This window comes from Mustela lutreola, chromosome 4 (assembly GCF_030435805.1).
Source record: "Mustela lutreola isolate mMusLut2 chromosome 4, mMusLut2.pri, whole genome shotgun sequence".
NCBI classification, from domain to species: domain Eukaryota; kingdom Metazoa; phylum Chordata; class Mammalia; order Carnivora; family Mustelidae; genus Mustela; species Mustela lutreola.
In genome coordinates, this window is record NC_081293.1 from 129,564,715 (window position 1) to 129,577,812 (window position 13,098).

The window sequence follows — 13,098 nt, forward strand, 5'->3', positions numbered from 1 at the left end:
TTAAAGAGGAAACTGGTGAGGGGTATATAGGAATTCTGCACAGTTTTTCGCAACTTTTCTATCAGTCTAAAACTATTCTAAAATTAGAAGCATTTCAACTTTTAAAAATCTGCACAAAGAGAAAATAAAATGTGTTCTTGTGCCAGACGTTCTGGATTTATCACCTGCACTGTCATCTTGAGCAAGGAATTTAGTTAATTGAGCTGTAGTTTCCTTGGGGAGAAATGAAGGCTAATAACAGCACCCATCTCATAGGTTGTTTTGATGAATAATTGACTTAATACACATAAAACGCTTTTAGAACAATGCCTGGCACATAGTTAACATCCCACAAGTTATTATTTTTATCAAAGCATTTTATACTGAATGTTTTTGTTCAGTAGAACCTCCACATTAGCTAATATTCATATAAACCTATTTTTTAAAATATGGAATCAGAGCCAGACAAATTAAGGTCTTTAGTGAGAGGATTCAAGCTGTATGCATTATAGTGGTCAATCACATTATCATACTTTTTCCTTCTTGAGTAAGACTCCCATATGAACTCATTGGGGCAAATTTTAGTATGGACCGTAGCAAGAGATGAACTTACGTATTAGCATGTATTTTAGTTATGCAAATGCAGCATTAGTGTAAAGCTTTCATATTAAATATAAGGACCCAGGAGGGTGTAGTGATATGAATTGAGACACCCCCCATCACTATTGTGTTCACTACTGTGTTCATCAGCAGTAAAATGATTACAAAAGTGGGCAATGGAAACTAGGGAATCGAAGCACACATGATTCCTCCAAGCTGTACCCTGTACACCCCAGGGGCCCCTGTAAATCATGGCAGATGGAGAAATAGCAGAGTCCCTAATATTCTAGAAACCTTCTTCCAAGTGTTGCTGTATTGATTTCTTCTCCCTGAAGCTGTATGTATCAACTTTCCTTTTAATTTTACTTATTTATTTTAATACATAAAGTCCCACATTGAATGTTTAAAATGTCTTGTGATTATAAGAACAGGGCATCTGTATACAGAAAATTTCCAGTGTCTAAAAGCTGAAAAATCACCCTTTTGTCCTAATAAGCAGAGAAAGCCACATTTAATGTTTTTACATATATCCTCCATTTCTATACACATTAAGAAAAATCAAATCATATTTTATATACCTTTTATAACTTTATTTTTTTCATCTAACAGTATGTAATTAACACCTTTCATTGAAAAATGAATCCAGAAACTTATCGTTCTTAATAACAAAGGAGTGTTTCATTGCATGGATGAGACGTTGCTTGCTTAATCAGCCCATGGTAATAGCTTGTTTATAGTCTTTAACTATTATTAAGTACTGCCAGATACATCCTTTGCATACTAATCCTCTTAGTTAAAAATAATTATTAGAATTCAAAGTCCTTAATTCAATAACATTTAATTTTCATAAATTTATTGACTGTTTTTACACTTAGATCCCTTCATCTATAGTCATGAAACATTTCCTTCTCCCTCTTCCTAAGAAAACCTCTTACTGATTTGATTGAGATTATACTGAGCCTGTATTAGGAAGAAAGTATATTAAAAAAAAAATACATATATATATATAAATATATAAAAAATATATAAAGTAGAGCTTTCCCATCTAAGAATAAATTATATTTCTTTATTAATATTTTATGGTCCTTTGCATAAGTATTTGGTTTTTATCACTATTTTCTCTTCCTATTTTCTACCTAAGCTTTTATTTTCCTTCAGTTATTTTAAATAATTTTCCAGAACTATTTTCTTAAAACTTGTTTATTTTTATGTCACTGAAAAAAATAGTAAAAGAGGGAATTTTAATGGGCTGTGGTTTGCATCATAAAAATTTTTATGCTAAAACTATCTTCAAATATTTAGCCTTTTAATTTATTTGAAGCTGAACTATAATAATAATAATACCTTTTAATTGTATTCTGAGAATAATTTCCTAAACTTTAGTTTCAACCTAACTGTTCACTCTGCAATAATTATTGAATAATGCTTATATAACCTTGTTAAATTACTGATTTTTATACTAAAATCACTAACTTACTATATTTGAAATCAGAAAACTTCAAAAGGGAATCATATAGAAAGAAATATTTTCATATATACATTATTTCCAGATGAATTTAAAAGAAAAGGAAATGGTTATATAAATGAGATGAATGCTACAGCAATAGAAGCAAAAAATGAGTTTCATAAAAGTATGGTTTATTACTAGAGTTAGTCAAAGATTTCATTTTATATATTATTTTTATAATGCAGTGATTTCCAATAGGTACTGTCTTGGTGGGTTGCTTCCTGTCTGCAAATTTTCCCATTATTATTATTTTTAATGGCAATAATTTCCTAATTTTATGGGTATTCAGAGACCTTTGAGCTATGACTAGGCTTTTAATAAATCAAAGAAATAAGATGGCAGATTTCCCATGGGACATTGGTATGTGAAACTACAGTTTGCTCCTGTTAGAGCACAGAGCTCTTTAAATGCAGATAAATATCATGATTGATGGTAATAGTTTCTTCATTTACTGTATTTTTTTTTTTAACATGTGTAATGATTCTAACAAGTAAAATGTTCTTTGGCAATTAGGAGATAAAGGTCATTGTCTATATAAAATTGCTGCTTTAGAATTAAATAGTATTATGTTGTACTCTGAAGAATGAGACATGACCACAAAGAGAGGAATCTTTAGACTTCTTAAGACAGTTAATGTTATCATCTTAAGTCTTATTTTCTCTACAAAATTGTTTAAATTTGCAAAAAGCAAATTTATATCCCATCAAATATGTAGACTTTCTCAGGAATTGTGCGGTCACTGGAAGAAGAAATTTTACTAATCCAGAATAGTTGAATCACTGGGAAAAAATGCTTTTCCTCAGTGACCTTTTATGTCTGGTCTGAATCAGAATTACTATTAAAGTGTGATTAAATCCCCTTTCACAGGCTTCTCATATAAATTGCCAGAGACTCTCTTCTAAAGTGGCATTTGTGTATCTGGCCTCTGGTAAGGCCTTGCCAAGGAGATAATCAACTTTGAGAAGTCATAAAACATGGGATTATTTGGTTTGTTTTGTATTTTAATACAGGGATTAAGTCCATTCATTCTCCTGTGAACTGTGTATGGAAAGGTGGTTAATAACTTAGAAGATCAAAATTAATAGCTTGTTACCCAAGACAACTAATATAATTAACTCCCACACACTGAGTCTTTCCAACAAATACAAAAGGCAACAAAGACCAATCAGTAAAGCCCTTATATTTTTCTTTCGAAGATTTTCTCTTTCTTTTTTTTTCCTTCTCTCCCTTTGGTGGAAGGGAGCAGTGCATATTTTTAAGTTCACCGAACTTATTTCTGCAGCATAATAACTGTGTTGATGTATATTAGGTGAGCTGGTTCTACTACAATCTGAGATTTCGCCGCTAAATCATTTTCCTTGAAATTGTGATATTCCTATGCAAGAAAGGAAGGAAAGTGATGGAAGGTTGACAAATTACATTCAAGACATTTTGAATTGCCAGGTGAATGGGCACCTACTTGTCTGAGCAGTAACTCTGCTATTAGGTGAGAAGAGCGATTTATATTCATTTCTCCAGCATTACCTCTTTCTTAGTGTGGCATGAAGTATGCTATTCACCTTCGTTATTTGCAAAAATAAGCAGATGTATTCATCCTGGTAAATATATATTCAGAGTGATAAAAATCAGAAGTAATAACAAAAATTTGTATTCTAATCACATTGTTCCGAATTGAAAAAGAAATCCACTTGGTGGAACCCTGGGAATATGCGTCTCTCTCACTTCACGACAGCTGCACAAATGGCAGAGAATGCTTGCACAGCTGCCTGAGACCTTTGGCAGATGCTTCTAGCTTTGTGTGGCTGGCTGGTGGCCCAATGTACAGCGGCCATGACAGAGGAGCTGGCATCAGTTAGTTGTGGGGCCGTCCTTGTTCTCTCTGCCTTTGACTATTGATAACCCTGAGGATCTCACCTCTCCCTGTTTTCTAGATCTTTGGGCCTGCAATGAAATTTCATTGAACAATTGTTTGTTATCCTGTTGTACATTACTTGATTAGTACAGTTGTTCAGATGTTCCTCTTCCTTAAATATATGTCCTTCAGAATCTGTGTATGTGTGTGTGTGTGTGTGTGTGTGTGTGTGTGTGTGTGTAAAGAGCCATTTGCAACTTTGAAAACTGTTACTCAGCCTGGCTTTTGAGTCACATCCTTGCTTAAGCCTCTGTGTTTTCCAGAGGACTAACTCTAGAAATGTGGTCTTCAGATTCAGTTCAGTCCTTGTTTCCCCAACCTGCTCTGTTTCCAGGCTCTTCGCTCAAATGATAATGTTGAGGTTTCATGACTGGCTCGGATGGCCGTATGGAAAGTAAGAGAAAACCTGGTGGTCATTATCTTTAATGGATGTTACCATCCATTTAGATATAGTAGGCAGAATATTAAGGTAGAATATTGAGATCACAGACTGTGTCCCCAGTACCACTATTGGATTTGCTTGAGGTCATTTCTGGCAGACTTCTTCAGTCTTCACTTTGTGGCACTAGATACAGTGGATGTAAAGGAATTGTGTGTCATACTGTCTGCCCTGGGGAAACTGATGACAAGGTGGTTAGACAAGACATGCAGTTAAGAATAAAGTCAGGGGGCACCTGGGTGGCTCATTGGGTTAGGCCGCTGCCTTTGGCTCAGGTCATGATCTCGGGGTCCTGGGATCGAGTCCCGCATTGGGCTCTCTGCTCAGTGGGGAGCCTGCTTCCTCCTCTCTCTCTGCCTGCCTCTCTGCTTGCTTGTGATCTCTCTCTGTCAAATGAATAGATAAAATCTTTAAAAAAAAAAAAAGAATAAAGTCAGGAATCGTTGCTGAGCAGTTGGTCGGCAGAAGGGAGACCCAGTAACAATGGCAGATCCTGTAGTAGTCAAAATACTGAACTCAAAGAGTTAAATATTGGGTTGTAATCCTAAATTGTTGTTTTCCCCTGGATAAGTCACCTTTTCTAATTGGAGTGCAGTTTCGGCATCTGTAAAGGGAGGAGTTGAACTAAATGATTTCTTTCTTTTTTTTTTTTTTTTTTTTAACATATAATATATTATTAGCCCCAAGAACTAAATGATTTCAGTAATGTCTTGCAGCTCTAACCTTTCTTAATTCTAAAAGTGCATATTACAGGATTATGTGCAACGTCTGTGGGTGTTTAAAGAGAAAATTTGTAAGAAAATTTTTGTCAAGCACTGAAGAGAGTATAAGACTTGAGATGGAGACATCAGGCGACATTACAGAAGTGAAGCAGGGACAGTAGGAGTCTGTCCTATATGGGTGGAAGGTGAGATTGGGTGTTCAAGCCTGAACTCTGATAGACTGAGGACATTTTAATCTTATTTTATCCATAAAGTAATGAGATAATATAGTCTTTTAATGAGAGTAATAATGTTAAAATGGCATTTTAGCAAAACTAATACATGATTAATATATGATGATAAACTCAGCTGCATTAATATATGATAAACTCAGCTGATAAACTATAGAGAACTAAGCGATACACATTGGGTTGAAGGATGTTGAAAATATCAAATGGTAATTTTTTAAACAGTTTAAAAAACTGCAGAGTGGGGGTAAAAGGCAAAGAGAGGGGGAGAATCCTAAGCAGGCTCCACACTCAGCTGGGAGCCTGACTGGCATTCCATCTCACAACCCTGAGATCATGACCTGAGCCAAAATCGAGCCGGGACACTTAAGTGATCGAGGCAACCAGGTGCCCCATTAAATAATTTTTAAAGTCAACTTTAGAAAATGTCAGGGAGATAAATTATAATACCTCCCACCCTGGAACAGATACCTCTTCTAATTTGTACACGTTTCTTTCAAGCCTTGTCAATAACTACAGCTCTTTATATGATGGCCATTCTTTTTCAGAATGTTAAGTGTATAAAAAATAAGGCCGAAAAATTTAAAAGCAGTATGAAAATAAATTAAAAAATCATCATTTAGAGAAAACCAGTATTAAGCTTTTTCCTATTTTCTAGTTTTTCACAGTTGGGTTAATAATAAATTTATGGGATTTTGTATCAAGCTTCTCTTTATTTTCACATTAAATTGGGAGCAATTTCCAAGCCATTAATATATACTTGAAAATATTATTTTAATTATACTGTAATGTCTTCTAAATGTGCCCAAATGTGCTAACACATTGTCCTATCACTAGGTAATTTGCTTGCAGATTTTATGCTACCCTAAGCATCACATATTTTTTTATCCCATTCAGTTTTTTCTTCAGCAAGGATTATTAGGCACCTATTCTGTGCCTGACACTGTGCCCACAGGTGGTGGTAGGACACAGTCCCTGCTCCTCTCAAAAGTACTGTCAGCTGGGCTGCATTTGAATAGCTTCCAGAAAGTCACATCAGAAAGACATTGCAAAACTGTTGTGATATGTCTTGGATACTAATGATATAGAAGAGAAAGGAATCAAAAATAACTTCAGAGTTTCAGCTTTGGGAAACAGAATGATTTGTGAGATTATCGAAAATAATGGGAACATTGAAAAGAAGTGCCCCTGGAGAGGAAAGAAAAGACAGCTGAGGTTACTGGACTTTATATGGCAGCAGGGGGATCCCCGCTGGGGAGGCCCACAAATCATACAGAACAGAATCAGAGGCAAGATGAAGCTCAAGGGATCATTCACCCAAAGCAGACAAAGTTGGGTCCCAAACCATGGTAGTTCTTGAATAATGAAAATGTGGAGGGGGAAATGCAGTGGAGTGCTGTCTAAACCTTACAGACGCTCCTGGTCTGTGGGGGGTGGGGCAGAGATCGGGAGCTAGCCAGGAGAGAATCTGTGCATGACTTGAAATTCAGGGGTGAACAGGGAGAAGTAAAGGATAAGTAAGGAGGGAGAAGATATCACTCCCTCCAGGGAAATTACAGATCAGTTCTGGTGTGTTTAGCTAGTGGGTGGGGTTAGGTGTCCTTCCTTTCTGTGTTCCCTCAGTGTGTTTCTCACTCTGCCTGTACAGCACGTGGCACACTCTGTTTGTTCATTGAATTTTTTTAGGCCGGAGGAGGAGAAGGATTTCTTGTCCAAGAAATGGTAGAGTCAACATAGGAAATACATCTGGGTTTAATCAGAAAGTTTAGACTGTCCATGGTTTTCTTTTTTCTTTTTTAAAGATTTTATTTATTTATTTGTCAAAGAGAGAGCGAGAGCAAGCACAGGCAGACAGAGTGGAAGGCAGAGTCAGAGGGAGAAGCAGGCTCCCCGCGGAGCAAGGAGCCTGATGTGGAACTCGATCCCAGGACGCTGGGATCATGACCTGAGCCGAAGGCAGCTGCCCAACCAACTGAGCCACCCAGGCGTCCCAACTGTCCATGGTTTTCAAAGGAGACTTAGGACTTATGATTCTCCTCAGTGTCTTGGGGGAAGGGAGACATAGGCTCAAGGGAGGCATACTTTTAGCCCCTCCACTCCTGGCTCTGCCTTTATTAAAATTTTGTGCATCTCACTGCTGAAGGACAAGTTGAAAATGGACGAATGAAATATTAAGAGCCTCCCAGGTCAAGGTTCTAGGGGAAAAAAAAAAAAAGACCATGTGGAAGAAAAAATGATAAAGAGATCCAGTGAAAATGGAGGTGTTAAATAACAGTTGAGTGATTCATATAGGGGACATTAGGTAGACCTTCTTAAAAGTCTGTGACTTCATAAAAGCCTTCATAAAAGTTCTGTGCTAATTAATAAACTAATGAAATTTTGGTAGCAAACTGCAGTAGGGTCATTTGTCATAAGAAAAAACAAGGACAGTAGGATAGCCATTATAGAATAGCTAATCCCATTAATATTTGCAAAGAAATTTCTATTTGAATATCAGCTGGTCATTATGTGGAAATTTGAATTAGCTCACTTGGTGAGAAAAACTATTTTTTTTACCTTGAGTATTCTTGCATTTACATTATAGTGTTACAAACTTCCTATGAATGGAAAATGTTCATATTTTCATGAAATATTCACTTTTTCATTAAGTAATAATTTCATCAACAAATATTTATTGTGTGGTTACCATGGGTTAAATGTTTTTCCCTCTTCTGGGGAGAGAGGAGTGCAAAAAAACAAAGCCCCTGTTCTCTTGGAACCTGTATTCCTATGAGGAAAGGTAGATAATAACCAAATAAATGTATAATGTGTCTCATAAATGTTGCATGAGAGAGGCTACTTTACATATGGTGTTCAGGGAGGTCTCTCTCAGAACGTGATACTTGTGAAGGTAGTGAAGGCACGAGACTTCGGGGATCGTTCAGGTGGAGGGAAGAGCAATATGTGTATCCTTAATGATAATAGTATCAAAATCAGTGTTCTCAAGCCTGAATTCGGTGAATTAAGGATCATTCTTTCTAGTACATCCACCTGATTTTTACCACTCTTGTTACTCTGACCTCCTTCATATAAAGCATTTCCTTCTGCGAGAAGTCCTCACTTTGTGTGAAGGATTAACTTCCTGTACCTGCTACTGTTCAGACATCAGAGCAAATCAACAAGGCGAGTTGGAAGTACGCCCGTGTGCATGTTTCAGCTTGGAATTATGCTGGAGCTAGGGATTTGACTTTCCGGATTTAGTTCATCAGAAATACTGGTATAGATAGAAGAAAGTGGGAAATGTTTCTGTTTTGGAGAGTAGATGATGGTTTAAAGGAGCGAGAAGAGGTAGAATATCTAGAAGCTGCAGAGAGCCAGAAAGCACTTATTTTTGGAAAGTCAAAAGTTAGAGGAATTTCAAGAAGGAGAGATGTATTGACTGCATGAAATACTACAGTGAGGTCAGTAAAAGATGGTGCTGAGAAGAGGCCACTGGTTGGTAACTTCTAAGGGAATAGTTCTAACAGCGTTGGCTATTTGAAGTCAGATTTTAGTGGGCTTGAAGAGTAAGCAAAAAATTGGAAACGTTGAGTATGGACAGCTTCTTTGAGAATGGACTTGAGGGAAGGTGATTATGTATCACCTTAAGGGTATTTTATAAAAATAAAGATTTATGAATTTCATAATATGCCATAAACAATTTTAAATAACGAAGACCAGGGTGTGTTTGTAAGGTAGAGGACCCTAAAGATATAGGAAAGCACATTTAATGGATCAAGGTATTGGAATAGGCAAGTGCGGATGGGTGACAGGATGCCTTGGCAATGGGGATGAAAAGTTTTTCTGAAAGGGAAGACAGAAGAAAGGTGAGGAAAGGGAGGAAAATGTGAGTAAATATTGTAGAGGTATGGAAAGGAATGAAAAGGTATGACCTGTGTGATTCAGAAATGGAGGGGGTGTAGCTAATGGTGACATGCAAATAGGAGGGCAGACGTGGAGGGGAATGGATGGTATCTGGAGGGCTGGTGTAATGCCAGGTGGTTTGTAACTGTCATATGACAAGAGAAGCAGCTAGTTGCTGACAGCATATGTGAATTCATTGTCCATTTGAGACGTTATTATAGAAATAAAAGTGCTACATTTCTAGCTCCTGTGATTTGTAACAGTTTACTTTCCTATTAACACAGGATTGCTTTTAGGCATATCCATCCACCTGTAAATATTTCCCAGTTGTAGGAGTCTTTACCCAAGACTTTTCTGGAGGTAATGGTTCACATCTGTGCTCTAACAGACTTAAATGTTTGGGAAATGTTTTAACCTATTAACATATTACTGTTATACTATTCGTGACTTTATCGTCAGTACACGACTACTCGCTGGGGACTGCAGTTATCTCTTGTCATGTAACTACCTCAGAACTCTGGGTTAGGGGCACCTGGATGGCTCAGTTGATAAGGTGTCCAACTCAATTTCAGCTTAGGTCATGATCTCAGGGTCATGAGATCAAGCATTGCATCAGCCTCCACACTGGGTGTGAAGCCTGCTAAAAGGTCTCTCCTTCTTCCTCTGCCCCTACCACCCCCAACAATAAAAACAAACACAAAAAACATACCTCTGGGTGAGATCAACAACAGTCCTTTTTTAAAATTTATTGGTCTTAGTTCCAGGGTCAGGAATTGAGTAATGAGTAAGGATAGTTCTGGACTTGGTAGACTTGGGGTCGCTCATATGCTTGCAGACAGATGGTGGCTGGAGTAGGAACAGTGAGAAGCTGGTGTCATTGGAGATTGGCCAATCATCTCTCTTTTCAGACAGTCTTGAGTTCCTGCATGGACTCTCTCCATGTGGGCTAGTTTGAGCTTCCTCATGGTATGAATTGGGTTCTAAGAGTGGGTGTCCTAAGAGAACCATATGGGAACTGCATGGTTTCTCTTTAACTTAACTTCAGGAGTCATTCAGTAGCTCTCTATCCAACAAAGCAGATACAGCCCCTGACCCAGAGTCAAAGTAAGGGGACGTAGACCCCAGTTCTGGATGGGAAGAGTGTCAGGAATACTGAGGCCATGGTTTAAAACTGCCACAGTGGTCACATATATTTTCTTTAGGGATCACCAAGTTGAGCTGATAAGCAGCTTTATAGGAAAAATAATCTGGGAAATAATTTAATGAAGCTCCTAGTTTTTTTTGTCATTTTTTCCCCATGCTCCTGATGGCCATTGCAGTACTGCTTCTCATGATAAATATGAAAGTGTGAATTGTCACAGAGTGTTACTTGGTAGGTCATGAGGTCCCTCATTTGCTCACCCTCCTTTTCTTCCTTTCTTGACTAACAAGTTCACAGACGTGTCAGACTGAAAAAGATGGTGAAAAAGATGCCATAGTGTGACACATCTGAGACGGAAGAGGAGGTGGTGGTGACACTTCTTAGCAGATCTTCAGATTGTTGTCCATAAAATAGATTTTCAGTACTCAAGTTCTGCTCTAATTCTTTTTTTCCATTTGCAACATGCTTTGACATATAAGTCTTTTATTCTTCAGAACATCACCTTTGTTATCCCTTGTGATTGGCAGCATCTAAGATGGCTTCCAGTGGTCTCCAACTCCTGGTATTTATGCCCTTGTGCAATCCCCTCCCCTTGAGTGTCAGTTGGACCCGAAGACCTGCTTCTAATGGACTATGGCAAAAGTGATGGGATATTTGATATCGTATTATATCTGAGGCTAAGTTTAAAAAGTTTACTAGTTCCTCTTGCTCACCCTATCTTTTTGTCTCACTGGCTGACTCTGAAGGGAGCCAGCTGCCATGTTGTAAGCTGTTCTGTGGAGGGATCCGCTAGTCAAGAAACTGATGTTTCCAGCCGGCAGCTACTTGAAGACCTAACCCTGGCAACAGTTCTGTGAGGGAGCTTGGAAGTGGATCCTTCCCCTAGTTGAGCTTTCATGTGAGCACACAGCCATGGCTAACACTTTACTTAACTACCTTGTGAGAGAGCCTGACTAGAGGCACCTAGCTAAGGTGGACCTGAATTCCTGACTAACAAAAACTGTGAGATGATAAATGTTTGTTGCTCAAAGCCCCAACATTTGGAGTGACTTGTTCTATAGCAATAGATAACTACTGCATCTCCTTTGATCCCAGGACCAATAAAGGGGAGATACTGTTAATCTAGTTTTACAGCTGAGGGAATTGTCTTCAGAGATTATTCTCTAAGAAGACATGTTTCATAAGTACCAGAAATAAGCTGAAATTCTAAATCTGCTGAGTCTTCCACAAAAATACTTGTTTTGTATTTGTTGTTTGGTTGTTTTGCTCTGATTCATAATAAGGACTGTGCATTAGAGTGACTTGGGAATCATTTCCTGAACACTCATTCTTGGGCCTCACTCAGGGCCTCCAAATCAGTCTCTGAGGATGGGCCTGTATGCCTCCTAACCAACAAGAAGGCCTTGGTTGACGAATCTTCTTAGTTAAGAGCATCCATTCTAAAAGGACATGTCCTACTTTGAAACATAATGGATGTTTTAGATTTTCTGGCCTAGTTGACATCCTAAAAAACCTCATTAGTTGCAGGTACTCTATCCAGAACATAGGAATTCCTATTCAGCCAAAGTCGTGTGTTTCTTACAGGAATACTTTTGATCTGACCTTCAAGGGACCTGCTCTTGTGACAAGCATATTTGGGAGTTTGTGCATATCACTTTGTGGTAGTAATATTAGGTGACTAGTATTAGAATGTGCACACAAGCAAACAAAGACTTATAATCATCATATCCCAGCACTGTAACTTCTGTCTGGCCTGATCACTTGATGAATATGCTGTTTCTCTCCCTCATTTTGCAGCCTACACTTTCTTAGAAGAGTAGAGGCCTTAGAAAACTTTACCCACAAAGATAAATCTGTCCAGGCTGCTAATCTTTTTGTGAAGTATGAGTTCATTTAAAATCTGACCTTGTATCATCTCCTGCCCAACCCCTACAAGCAAACTTTTTTTAAAAAGCCTTCTCAAAACATTCTATCCTAAACTGATCTCATGTCACATTATTATATATCTTGATAGAAAGCAATGGCTGTTTGATTAAAATTTATCATATAAAATTATCTGGAGCACATCCCCTGGAGAACAATTTTATACTAAGTCAAGTTAACGGATTATCTGACCTTGGAGCCGAATTTGTCCTCTATCTCACTCATCTCTTTTGACAATGACAGCCATATCTTTTCCATGTATGGTAAGCTGTGACATTTTTGTATTCTTCCTAAAATCTCTTTGTCTGTGAGTTTAGTTGTACTGGGAAAAGTGTTGAGAACTATCCATTTTAAAGATACCATTCAAAGAATCTCTTCTTATTGTAGTACCTAATATAAACTCAGTCTTTTATTCATTTTCAATAACTCTAGATATTAAAATTGTTAGCAAACTTGAGTCTCTGGGAATATAAATCTTCTCTAGAACGAGAGGAAATGTCAGTTTGGCAAGAACTGGTTTAGGGACACCGCCCATGTGACAAACTTCTGTGACCTTATACCTGCCGGGAATTCCTCTTCTCTTGGTCTGATATCTAAAGACGTCCCTTCCTTCTAAATACGTGATATGCCCCTTCTTCCCCAGAGAGTTTTTCTCTGGTTTCCCAATTACACATTCTCTTTCCTTCCCTTGGACCTCTTGGTCTCTTTACCCAAACCTCTGTGCTGTCTCCCTTCAGTTTTGGTCTTACAGCACAGTTGTTTTTGC

General features: G+C 37.8%; 1 protein-coding gene across 5 annotated transcripts in view; it reads left to right on the top strand.

Moving 5' to 3' along the window:
• The window catches only part of CDK14 (cyclin dependent kinase 14), a 732,611-nt gene that overhangs the window by 509,270 nt on the left and 210,243 nt on the right, over positions 1–13,098 (top strand). The gene's annotated exons all lie outside the window — the stretch shown is intronic.